This window comes from Podarcis cretensis (genome assembly GCF_951804945.1).
Source record: "Podarcis cretensis genome assembly, chromosome: 11".
Taxonomy (NCBI): domain Eukaryota; kingdom Metazoa; phylum Chordata; class Lepidosauria; order Squamata; family Lacertidae; genus Podarcis; species Podarcis cretensis.
In genome coordinates this window covers 12,534,726-12,548,356 of record NC_137180.1, presented here as the reverse complement: position 1 = coordinate 12,548,356, position 13,631 = coordinate 12,534,726, and positions in this window count along the sequence as shown.

Below are 13,631 nucleotides of genomic sequence, written 5' to 3'. Positions count from 1 at the left end.
CAGATGTTTTGAGACTACAATTCCCATCATCCCTGACCACTGGTCCTGCTAGCTAGGGATCATGGGAGTTGTAGGCCAAAAAGATCTGGAGGGCCGAGGTTGAGGAAGCCTGATCTACATCCGATACCCTTTTTAAAAATGCTGGCTCTTTTGTATTTTTTTTTTATTGGGTTGTTGGTTTTGTTTTGATTTTATGTATTTTATATTTTATGTGAAACGCCCTGAGACCTGCGGGTATAGGGCGGTATAGAAATTAAATAGAAGAAGAAGAAGACGAAGAAGAAGAAGAAGAAGAAGAGTAGAGTGGACTGTGAAGAAGAATAGGATTCAAACTGAGCTTCCGCCTGCCCTGTTTTTGGCACCTCCACTGGTAGAGTTCCACCAACAGTGGGAATGCACTGGTATATCACTGACATTATGCCAGCATGAGGCTCTTAGGCATAGCATTTGTAGCTTAGATCCACTAGCGCTCAGGAATTATTTCAAATTCCAAGGTGATACCATTAGCATAAGGGACACAGGTGGCACTGTGGGTTAAACCACAGAGCCTAGGACTTGCCGATCAGAAGGCTGGCGGTTCGAATCCCCGCAACTGGGTGAGCTCCCGTTGCTCGGTCCCTGCTCCTGCCAACCTAGCAGTTCGAAAGCATGTCAAAGTGCAAGTAGATAAATAGGTACCGCTCTGGCGGGAAGGTAAATGGCGTTTCCGTGCGCTGCTCTGGTTTGCCAGAAGTGGCTTAGTAATGCTGACCCGGAAGCTGTACGTCGGCTCCCTTGGCCAATAAAGCAAGATGAGCGCCGCCACCCCAGAGTCGGTCATGACTGGATCTAATGGTCAGGGGTCCCTTTACCTTTAACATTAGCATAAGCTGAGCATCAGATAGTTTCCTTAAACACATATACAATGGTACCTTGGGTTACATATGCTTCAGGTTACATATGCTTCAGGTTACAGACTCCGCTAATCCAGAAATAGTACCTCGGGTTAAGAACTTAGCTTCAGGATGAGAAAAGAAATTGCACAGTGGTGGCGCGGCGGCAGCGGGAGGCCCCATTAGCTAAAGTGGTGCTTCAGGTTAAGAACAATTTCAGGTTAAGAACGGACCTCCAGAACGAATTAAGTACTTAACCAGAGGTACCACTGTAAAACAAGTCTAGCCCCTCATTTCCTTCCGTCATTTGTTTTTCCACTGTCTTAATTTCGGCCTGTCCTTTTCTTATACTCTTTAGGTGACCTGTCCTTAGGTCAGCCACCCGCCTCACAAGGCTGTTGTGAGATATCCCATGTAAGCTCCTTGGAGGAAACATCGGGACATGAACTCCAATATGTCGGGATATGTGCTCCAATACGTGACGTGTTTGAAAGATGCACAGCTCCAGCAAACCTCTAGGGCAGCCTTTTTCAACCTTGGGGTCCCCAGATGTGTAGGACTACAACTCCCATCATCCACAGCCAGTACAACCAGTGGTCAGGGATGATGGGAATTGTAGTCCAACAACATCTGAGGACTCAAACAAGGGAAAGCAGCTCTACATGAAAGGGAGTTTGCAGTTGTGAGGCAGCCTCTGAGAGCATCTCTCGACATGCCTCACTGCATGCAGATGGTACGCTTAAGAAGATGTTCTCAGTTAATCCTCATGTTTACGATAGAGCAGAGAGGACAGGACCCACAGTATGTTGGGTTGAAGCTGCTAATAACCAGTGCAGAAAGTGGAGAGCTGGCGTAAATTGCTCCTGATGACTCATGCTTGTCAGGAGGTGGGCTACTGCGTGAGCTTCTGGTTGCACGTAGAAAACGAACATTGCTTTACTATGAAAAACATGAAGCTTTTTTTTGGGGGGGGGGAGGGTCAGATCCAGAGGTATGCCATTTTCCTGTTTCCAACTTTCCCTATCTCTTTGTCGTTATCCAGCGGGAGGTTGTCATTTTGGGGTTTGGGTTGATTTTGTATTACTTTAGATTTGAAATATATCTAAGAACAATACAGCACTCATTTCGGTTTCAAAATAAAATAGGTTTATAGTTTATAGAGCAGATTTAGATGCCTAGAAGCTGGAGTTTCCCATTCCTACTACACGTTCTGTCTCATTCACACATGACTAAAGGTAAAGGTAAAGGTACCCCTGCCCGTACGGGCCAGTCTTGACAGACTCTGGGGTTGTGCGCCCATCTCACTTAAGAGGCCAGGGGCCAGCGCTGTCCGGAGACACATCCGGGTCACGTGGCCAGCGTGACATCGCTGCTCTGGCGAGCCAGAGCCACACACGGAAACGCCGTTTACCTTCCCGCTGGTAAGCGGTCCCTATTTATCTACTTGCACCCGGAGGTGCTTTCGAACTGCTAGGTTGGCAGGCGCTGGGACCGAGCAGCGGGAGCGCACCCCGCCGCAGGGATTCGAACCGCCGACCTTTCGATCGGCAAGCCCTAGGCACTGAGGCTTTAACCCACAGCGCCACCTGCGTCCGCACACATGACTAGCATTACTTAAAAAGAGTAGATAAATCACACAGAGGTGCCACTGGTGACAGAAAAAAGGCTCATTTCTTCATATTTAAAAGGATGGCTTTGGATTCTGAGTCTGCATGATGAGAACTTGTTTCATGGCTGCCTCATACGGGGGCGGGGGGGAGTTGGAACCTGGGAGTTTGGGACAGAAAACGCCCCCCCAAGGTTTAGTTTCCCCTGCCTGTCTGTTAATCTCAACTTTTCCCTCTTCTGACTGGAGGCATGCAATGTTGCTTATACCCAACACACTCATCAAGGTAAATGGTAAAGGACCCCTGGATGGTTAAGTCCAGTCAAAGGCGACTATGGGGTTGCAGCGCTCATCTCGCTTTCAGGCCAAGGGAGCCGGCGTTTGTCCACAGACAGCTTTCTGGGTCATGTGGCTAGCAGGACTAAACCGCTTCTGGTGCAATGGGACACTGTGATGGAAACCAGAGCGCACAGAAATGGCGTTTACCTTATCGCTTCAGTGGTACCTATTTATCTATTTGCACTGGTGTGCTTTCGAACTGCTAGGTTGGCAGGAGCTGGGACAGAGCAACGGGAGCTCACTCCATCGTGGGGATTCAAACTGCTGACCTTCCATCAGCAAGCCCAAGAGGCTCAGTGGTTTAGACCGCATTGTCACCCAGCATCGAGAGTAAAATTTGAACGTTGTAACCTTACTGAAAGCTGCTAAGCCAAAGAAACAGAGCTTATATCCACAAATGTAGTGCGGAAGACATACAGTCACACAGACAGAAGGCAGCTGAGATTTGAGTTATCCCAACCAATACCTCTCATGATAAGCCATGCTGAAGCAACTCTCATCATCACTAACCCACGGGGAGAATGGAAGGGGAACACCTACAATGCCATCTGAAACCTCCCACCCACAGGCCCACGTTGCCATGGCGACGTTGCTAGCCCACTCGCATCAAGGCAGCAGTAGCATCACCTTGGGCGAGACAGGATGTTAAAGTGGGCGGGGAGCACAATGAGCATTTATCTTCTTGTGCAGGAGAAAGAAACTCTCGGATGTGCTTCTCGCCCCAAGGTTTCCATTTGTGGAGACACCCAAAGTAAACGCACATTAAAACAACAACAACAACAGAGGAGTAGCCATGTTAAGACTTTTGCAGCGAAGAATTGTGTGACACTGCAAAAGATCAACACATTTACTATGGCCAAAGCTTTGGCAGGCTTCCTGGGTGTTGCTCTTTTCACACAAAGAAGGCACACAGCGACCACAGTATAAATAAGTACAGTGGTACCTCGGGTTAAGAACTTAATTCGTTCTGGAGGTCCATTTTTAACCGGAAACTGTTCTTAACCTGAGGTACCACTTTAGCTAATGGGGCCTCCCACTGCCGCCGCATGATTTTTGTTCTCATCCTGAAGCAAAGTTCTTAACCCGAGGTACTATTTCTGGGTTAGCGGAGTCTGTAACCTGAAGCGTATGAAACCCAAGGTACCACTGTACTTTAAATGTAAGCTATTTTGGAGGTGTGGCGTTGTTGTTTTTTTACAATGAAGTGGTGTATATATTTTATGAAAATAAAAACAAACAAACAAATAAAGCAGATGTGTCCTCAAAATCAGCTCCTAGAGGTGATGGCTTCATTTTACCTAATGGCAGGTCTCACTCTGATGGTTGCAGTGACCTAGACCTCCCACTGCCGCCGCATGATTTTTGTTCTCATCCTGAAGCAAAGTTCTTAACACGAGGTACTATTTCTGGGTTAGCAGAGTCTGTAACCTGAAGCGTCTGTAACCTGAAGCATCTGTAACCCGAGGTACCACTTTACAAAGTGCTAGCTGATGCATCTTAATGTACAAGACAGCCCTAGATATGAGCTCTCAGCCTCTCACCCCCGAAAACGGATCTCGTATCCTGATTGCTAGAGGGTTTTTGTTCCTTAATGAGTGCTTTGATAGATCCAGCTTGTGCTTGTCATGTAACCGCTGTCCTGTATAAATTGCAGAGCATATTTTCTCTATTGCTTCCTGCTTGACGGCTATTGAAGAGACCGGAGTTGACTTTGTGTCAGTCAAAAAGTAATGCTCCAAATAAAACACTTTCACACAGTGCTTTTCTTCTAGGAAAAAGGGTGCCGGAACTCACCATGAAAGCAAGGAACTTTCAAAACTGTGATTTGCCTCAGTCCATTCTACACTCTCAGAACGCTGCCATCTTAGGACTGGATTTCATGTCATATGCACACAGAAATAGCATGGCAGATTCGCCCCCCCCCCTAGAGTTGGAAGAGATCCCAAGTGTCATCTAGTCTAGCCCCCTGTAATGCAGGAACCTCAACTATAGCATCCATGACAGATGACCAACTTCTGCTTCAAAGGACGGAGAGTCCATCACCGACCGAGGGCGTCTGTTCTACTGTTGAACAGCTCTTAACGTCAGAAAGTTCTTCGTGAAGGAATCTGCTTTCTTGTAACGTGAAACCATTGGTTTGGTTCCTACCCTCCAGAATAGGAGAAAACAAGCTTGCCCCATCTTCCGTGCCACAGCCCTCGAGATATTTGAAGTTGGCTATCATATCTCTTCTCAGTTTCCTCTTATCCAGGCTAAACATACCCAGCTCCTTCAACCGTTCCTCATAAGGCTTGCTTTCCAGGTCCTTGATCATCCTGGTCGGCCTCCTATGCACACGTTTCAGCTTGTCAATACCCTTCTTAAATTGTGGTGTCCAGAACTAGACACAGTATTCCAGATGTCATCTGACCAAGGCAAAATAGAGTTGCACTGTTAATTCCCTTGATCGGGACACTATTCTTTTGTTGATGCAGCCTAAAGAGCATAAGCTTTTTTTGCTGCTGCATCACACCGTTGACTCATGGTAAAAAGCAGAGACATCACCTTGCCAACAAAGGTCCGTATAGTTAAAGCCATGGTTTTCCCAGTAGTGATGCATGGAAGTGAGAGCTGGCTGATCGCCGAAGAATAGATGCTTTTGAATTATGGTGCTGGAGGACACTCTTGAGAGTCCCATGGACTGCAAGAAGATCAAACCTATCCATTCTTAAGGAAATCAGCCCTGAGTGCTCACTGGAAGGACAGATCGTGAAGCTGAGGCTCCAATACTTTGGCCACCTCATGAGAAGAGAAGACTCCCTGGAAAAGACCCTGATGTTGGGAAAGATGGAGGGCGCAAGGAGAAGGGGACGACAGAGGACGAGATGGTTGGATAGTGTTCTCGAAGCTACCAGCATGAGTTTGACCAAACTGCGGGAGGCAGTGGAAGACAGGAGTGCCTGGCGTGCTCTGGTCCATGGGGTCATGAAGAGTCGGACACGACTAAATGACTAAACAACAACAACATCACACCGTTGACTCATGGTAAGCTTGCAGTTTACTAGACCCTTTCCACACATACCACCACACTGGCAAGCCAGGTGTCTCTCATCTTATATTTGTGCAGCTGGTTATTTTTGCCTAGTGGAGAACCTTACATTTTGAAATTCCTTATTGAAATTCATTTTGTTAGTTTAGGCCCGGTTCTCCAATCTGTTAAGGTCATTTTAAATCCCAGTTCTGTCTTCTGTGGCATTAGCTGTCCCTCCCAGTTTGGTGTCACCTGCAAATTTGATGAGCATTCCCTCAATTCCTTCACACAAGTTGTTTATAAAGATGTTGAACGACAACAGGCCCAGGACAGAACTCTGCAGGGTTGTCACTGTTTTTCCTGAGTGATGAGGAAACATCAGGAAGCACTTTTTGGGTCTGGTCAGTCAACCAGCTACAAACCCACCTAACAGTTACCTCATGCAGTCCACATGTTACCAGCTTCCTTGCAATATCATGGTGGACCTTGTCAAAAGTCTTACTGAACTCAAGATGCACATGCATGCAGCAAGCACTGACCCAGTCAATCAGAGTTACATGAGAGGCTCACATTTCTTTGCACTACTGGGGGAATATTTGGGTGAGGTTTGTTTGCTTTTGCAGAATATTGCTCCTCTGAAAATGATCCAACACTTCAGGAGACTGGAAAAGGGAAAAAAGATTAAGGGTACATATTGATATAGGGATGTATTAGATAAAATGTAAAGAAATATAAAATAATAATACATTTATTTGTAAAAAAAGAATATACAAGAAGATTGGATTGACAAGAAGTCCATAGTGTTGATAGAAATATTATTTTGAAATGGCTTTATGTCTTTGTTTTTTCTTTTCTTTCTTTTCCTCCTTTTTTCTTTCTTTAGATACATTAATTTGGTATATAAACTTTGTATACATGTTGGAAATTATAATATGCCCTGTAATGTAATATGATAATGTATACATATGTCACATAAGAACATTAATAAAAATAAAGGAAAAGGGGGGAAAGAGAGAAAGTTCCCCCCAGAAATTTGGGCTTGCTTAATGTTGAACATTAACATTATTAGTTAATTAATAATATTAATTATTATTATTATCAGGGACGCAGGTGGCGCTGTGGGTTAAAGCCTCAGCGCCTAGGACTTGCCGATCGAAAGGTCGGCGGTTCGAATCCCTGCGGCGGGGTGCGCTCCCACTGCTCGGTCCCAGCGCCTGCCAACCTAGCAGTTCGAAAGCACCTCCGGGTGCAAGTAGATAAATAGGGACCGCTTACCAGCGGGAAGGTAAACGGCGTTTCCGTGTGCGGCTCTGGCTCGCCAGAGCAGCGATGTCACGCTGGCCACGTGACCCGGAAGTGTCTCCGGACAGCGCTGGCCCCTGGCCTCTTAAGTGAGATGGGCGCACAACCCCAGAGTCTGTCAAGACTGGCCCGTACGGGCAGGGGTACCTTTACCTTTACCTTTAATGTTGAACAAAACTCTATTGTTAGTTCATATCGGTGGATGAAGGGAGCTTCGGTTTCAGAGAGTCAAGTCGAGAGGACTAGGAGCCAAACCCATTTCTTTCTCAAACAATAGCATACCTGGAACAATGGTTGTGCCCAGGGCTGGATTTAGGTTTGATGAGGCCCTAGAAGACTCCCTGGAAAAGACTCTGATGTTGGGAAAGATGGAGGGCACAAGGAGAAGGGGACGACAGAGGATGAGATGGTTGGACAGTGTTCTCGAAGCTACCAGCATGAGTTTGACCAAACTGCGGGAGGCAGTTGAAGACCGAAGTGCCTGGCGTGCTCTGGTCCAGGGGGTCACGAAGAGTCGGACACGACTAAATGACTAAACAACAACAAAGCTACTGAAGGTAATGGGGCCCTTTATAGGTCCAGCTGTCCTTTGTCAACAACAAATTGTCGCTGTCTTTTGTGTTGAATATATGCTATATGGTAATTTATGGGCTAATAGGTATCTAAAGCCATTTGCACATAGCAAATAGGAGCCTACACAAACAAAACACAGTTGCTGTTTGTAGGTTTTATTTTATTTTATTTGTTTTTTATCTTATATTTTGGAAATGTACACCCAGGTTTTTTTCCTTTTAATTTTTTTTGGGGGCCCCAAAAGACTGGGGCCCTAAGCTATAGCTTGTTTAGCTTATATGTAAATACGGCACTGGTTGTGCCCCCAAATTCACAGATGGTGACAACTGGGAAGGCCATTTCACCAATGCAAGAAACTGAGTGTGAGAGACTGAGTTGTAGCAAAGATGAAATAGCTTGACTTCCAGTGTTAGAAATAAAAAGCTTACAAGCTATTGTTGTACTTGAAATGACGTTTAATTATTAAGCCTGCCTTGGAGCATGCTGATCAAGGGAAAGAAGATGTGGTTGTGTAGCAAAAATGGCACATCTACCAGGGGAATTTGAAAAGAAGACAACCTATTTAACATGGGGAGTTACTTTCAGCTGCAAGAAAGAGGTGACTTTGTTTGAACCGGTAAGATACATTGCCAAAGGTTTCATTTTTCCACAAGGAAGCCCTTTAAGATGGCTGTATCTGAAGCATTACTACAAATAATATTACTGTTTGGGCTTTGGTTATTCAGTGCATTTGCTTATCTTTGTGTCGAAAGTGAATTAATTACATTCATTGTGATTTAGAAAGCTTTATGATATCTCTCTCTCTGTGTGTGTGTAGATAGATAGACAGATCGATAGATAGATAGACCAATAGATAGGGGGGCAGGAAAGAGGTGAGGACCTCAACAGGTGTGAGTAAATGGTTTATTATGAAGCAATGCTGCATAACAAACTCTAGGAAGAATGCTGCATAGCTAACCTAAAGCACTTCAAGGCCTTCTGTCACAATATTTCCCCTTCCTTCCCTCTGTGTGTGTCCCTCTCTTCCCAACTGCCTCATGATGCATGATGCTTTGAAGGCTCCTGATGGGATTATACCCAAAAGTGGGAAGTAAATTTAAAACAAGCTAATATGAGGCACAGGAAACAGGCAGAAGAGAGAGAAAAGGAGGCTTTGGTTGTTTATATGCAGACATGTCATTTCAATCTCTGTACAGTCATACCTCTTGTTACGTTTGCTTCAGGTTAAATCTTTTCAGGTTGCGTCCCGCGGCGACCCGGAAGTACAGTGGTACTGAAACACCAGAGTGGTGACAGAAAAAGATATTTCTGCCAATTACAGTGGTACCTCGGGTTAAGAACTTAATTCGTTCTGGAGGTCTGTTCTTAACCTGAAACTGTTCCTAACCTGAAGCACCACTTTAGCTAATGAGGCCTCCTGCTACCGCTGCGCCGCCGGAGCACGATTTCTGTTCTCATCCTGAAGCAAAGTTCTTAACCCGAGGTACTATTTCTGGGTTAGCGGAATCTGTAACCTGAAGCGTATGTAACCCGAGGTACCACTGTACTGGAAAGGGTTACTTCCGGGTTTCGCCGTATGTGCATATGCTCAAAATGACGCCACACATGTGCAGAAGCGGTGAATCGCGATCCTCAGATGCGCAGACACGGGTTGCGTTCTGCTCATGTTGTGAACAGGGCTCCGGAATGGATCCTGTTCGCAACCAGAGATACCACTGCATTGTATTTGAATGTAATGGATTTCATTTTATATTATTGCCAGCTGATGAAGAATGATCATTGAAACAGTTTCTTATCCTGGAAGAACTGTTCTGTCTTCTGCTGTGCTCAGAGCACTCTACTGTGACGTTCGGAGCACCCATCACCTCACATTTGTAGAATATTGACTGTGGAAAGGCATTCTCCCCCCATTTCAGTGATCTTTGACAGCGACCTACCACTCCTACCATTCCTGTTTATGGAACACTTCTTTGATTCTTATTAATTTTGTGACTCCATGCACATATCATGTGTGTCTTCTGCTTCTTTCTTTTTAAAGCTTTCTCAGAGTTTGGAATGGTGGGGACGACGACTCCTGAACCAACAATACATGTTTTCTGCAAGAGCTTGTCTCAGGCATAAGGTGCACGTTGACAGGGCAGCGTTTTGTTCTTCTGCCCGGAACGTCGCGTTGGATACAGTTCGGATTCTTTCCTCTCTGCCTCCTTTTGTGCGTTTCCCAGCTCCGCTCTGGATGCGGCAGCTTCTCTCGCCCATTGTAGTTCAGGTCACGTAGCAGTGAATGAACCAGATTGCATGAATAATGTGCTCTTTATTCCCTGATTGGATAAGAATGAATGCCTTCCACACCTACGTACATCCAATCTCCACTGCTTCCTGTGTGCCTGTTCTTCCTGAAGCTTTAATTATTTATCCTGGGAGAGAAGTTGACAGTTACAAGTAGTCACGACTCACCAGATTAACCCTCCAAGCGCCGGGCTTCGTTTTCATACCAAGCTAGCCGGTCTAAGTGGCAGGCCGTCTTATTGGAAAGGACGCCAGCCTAAATGATAGCGCCCCCCCTTTTCCCCTTTTAACGAGATCTAACCCGCCCGCCTTTGATGACATGCAAATTAAGTTAATATTCTTGCTCGTTTTAATTTGTAGACTCTGGACACGGATATGGATAGAATGTAATTAATAAGGATTTTGAAAAGTGAACGGGAATTTGACGGTTCATCTCCTGCATCTAGTCAAACTCTGTGTTTTCCCCAGGAGAGATTGGCTCACTCTCTTCCTGTTAAGACGCAATCAGGATGCAAGGATATAAGCAATGCATTATTTTTTTCTGGGGGTACGCAGGTGTACACATACCCCAAAACATTTTGTGAATCTAAGTTTGGCCTCATTGAGGGGCAGTATTTCAATATGAGTATGAAAATAAGAGTACAGTGGTACTTTGGGTTACATACGCTTCAGGTTAAATACGCTTCAAGTTACACACTCTGCTAACCCAGAAATAGTGCTTCAGGTTAAGAACTTTGCTTCAGGATAAGAACAGAAATCGGGCTCTGGCGGCGCTGCGGCAGCAGGAGGCCCCATTACCTAAAGTGGTGCTTCAGGTTAAGAACAGTTTCAGGTTAAGAACGGACCTCCGGAACGAATTAAGTACTTAACCTGAGGTACCACTGTACCCCTAAACCAGGGGTAGTCAACCTTTTTATACCTACCGCCCACCAATGCATCTTTCTTGATGGTAAAATTTCCTTACCGCTCACCAGCGCTCGATGGAAGAAGGATTCCACTTGCGCTGTAGAACCCCCAGCGCCAACCTAGAATCCTGAAACGCCCACTAGTGGGCGGAAGGGACCAGGTTGACAACCCCTGCCCTAAACATTTTTTAAAGGAAAAAAGCACTGGATATAAAGGATGCAGAATACGAGCTGAAAATGGCTTTGAAGAACGATTGCAGTTCTGGAACCTTTTGTCACCTGGCAAAGATGCATAACTGAATTTGGGGACTAAATTAGCCTTGGGCACTTTGATGACCTATATCTAGAGCAGGATGGAAATAGCGCAACTCAGTCACTCCCCAGTTGCCCAGAAGGCAGAAAATGCTGCCCCTTAGAGCGGCAGGGGCATCTGTTTTCCTGTCTGTGCACCATACATTTTAAACATATGGCTTCCCCCAAAGAATATTGGGAAGTGAAAGGTAAACTACACTCCCAGGATCCTTTGGGGGAAGTCATGTGTTTGGGTGTAATCCTTGACGCCTCCCTTTCCATGGAGGTGCAAGTTACAGCAACAGCCAAGGCGACATTTTTCCACCTTCGCCGCATCAAGCAGTTGGTCCCTTACCTTTCCCGCCCCGACCTGTCCACAGTGATCCATGCAACGGTCACCTCCAGGCTTGACTACTGTAATTCGCTCTATGCGGGGCTGCCCTTGAAGCTGTCCCATAAACTCCAGCAGGTGCAGAATGCAGCAGTGAGGCTCCTCACGGGGTCTCTGCCATGGGAGCATATTCACCCAGTGCTTTTCCAGCTGCACTGGCTCCCGGTGGAGTACAGGGTCAGATTTAAGGTGCTACTTTTGACCTTTAAAGCCCTTCACTTGTTTTTGTTATTGCTTGTTAGCCACCCTGACCCCGGCCTTGGCTGGGGAGGGCGGGGTATAAATAAAAATTATTATTATTATTATTATTATTATTATTATTAAACGTCCTTTAAATTTACGGTGCACGTGCAGCCCTGGGAGCTACAAGCTCTTCTGTTTTCTGTCTTGAACCCTGGAATGGTACAATATTGTGTCACAGAGAGAGGCCAATAAAATGTATGTTGAGACTCAGCATGTTCCACAGGCCAGTGTACCTCACACAGGATACAAAGCGTGGGAAGTACAACTCACTTGTGCTTCCAGTTTTGGAGCTGCCACGTGAATGGCAAAGCTCTTTTTCAAGCCTCCAGGCCATTGTAACAGCCATTGCGTTAAAATGGAGCAGGTGCGTTCATTGCTGGTGCAATGGTTTATTTCCCAGGAACTGGAATCGGAGCGTGAGCACACACCTCAGCAAGGCTTCGCAGCCATTGACAACGGCTTGCAAGGCCAGATCTAAGGATTCTGTGCCGCATTTGTGCTGCAGTTTTTGCTAATCTGTCTGTTTAGAGGAGCAACTTCCCAAGCCAGATAAGGCAGTGATGTGTGTATCGGGCCCACCCATAGCAACAAAATTGCCATGGATACAGTGCACATAAAGGCGGAGGCTGCAAGGCTGCTTTATTGTAATACAGAAGTCTGAATTAGCGAAACAAGAAAAAGGCAAGGGTTATTCTCATCCTCTTCTTGCTTCTTGCTGTTGCAATAGCCTAAGAACTGTTCTGTGTCTTCTCGTCCAATGAGAACAAACCCAAACGTCCAGTGTGGAGAAATCTGAATGCTGCGAGCCCATTCATGAATTTGTTTTCTCAGGAATGCTTTGAATCAGAACACCCAACAGCAACAGCTTTTTCTCCTGATGCCGATGGCGGCTCTGATTCGCCTTTGGAAATTCACATGGCTGTGCATGTGTGTCAGATGAAATGTGCTGTGCATGGGCAGAAAGGAATAGTCACATCAAAATGACTGAGGGCTTGCGTTCACTTTATTTTAAAATAATAATAATAATAATAATAATAATAATAATAATAATAATAAATGTTGCTAAATGCTTAAAAGTCAGGAGTCATCAATGATGGTCAGCACTTATTTCCCACCCCACAGAACTCACCAGAGGTTCATGTGAACTCTGTTTTTCCAGTGCTCAGGAGCCTCAGGTAGATAGTTCAGATCTTATTAAGGCATAGAGAAAAGAAATTGATTTTTGAAATGTTCAGTAGTCGTCCACTGTGCAGATCAATTTTTGGTAACCTACAAGAATCTGGGTAGACAGAATTAGAGCGTCGTAGTGACATTTCTCCATTTCCTTGTTCTTATCCTTTTGCCAGGGAAGTCTCTGCAGCCTCATGCATTGATAACCACCGTTACCATCCTCTCAAACGGCACTATTTATACATTTGAAAAGCGCTTTCCAATATTGTGTTCACAGGTGTCCTATGAGGCAGGTTGCTGCCTTTTCCTCTTTAACAGATGGAAAACCAAAGCTGAGCAGAATGTCATTTGCCCAAGGCCACATACTGAATCTATGGTGCTGTCAACATGGAAACTGAACCTAGTTCTTCCACAGACAAGTTTGGCTTCTTGATCTTTTGGACCACTGTTCCATCTGTTATGGTTGCCAATTTTTTTCCTTATTGGTATTAACTTTAGTGTAATTGTTGAGAGCTATGGTTTTCCCAGTAGTGATGTATGGAAGTGGGAGCTGGACCATAAAGAAGGCTTATCGCCAAAGAATTGATGCTTTTGAATTATGGTGCTGGAGGAGGCTCTTGAGAGTCCCATGGACTGCAAGAAG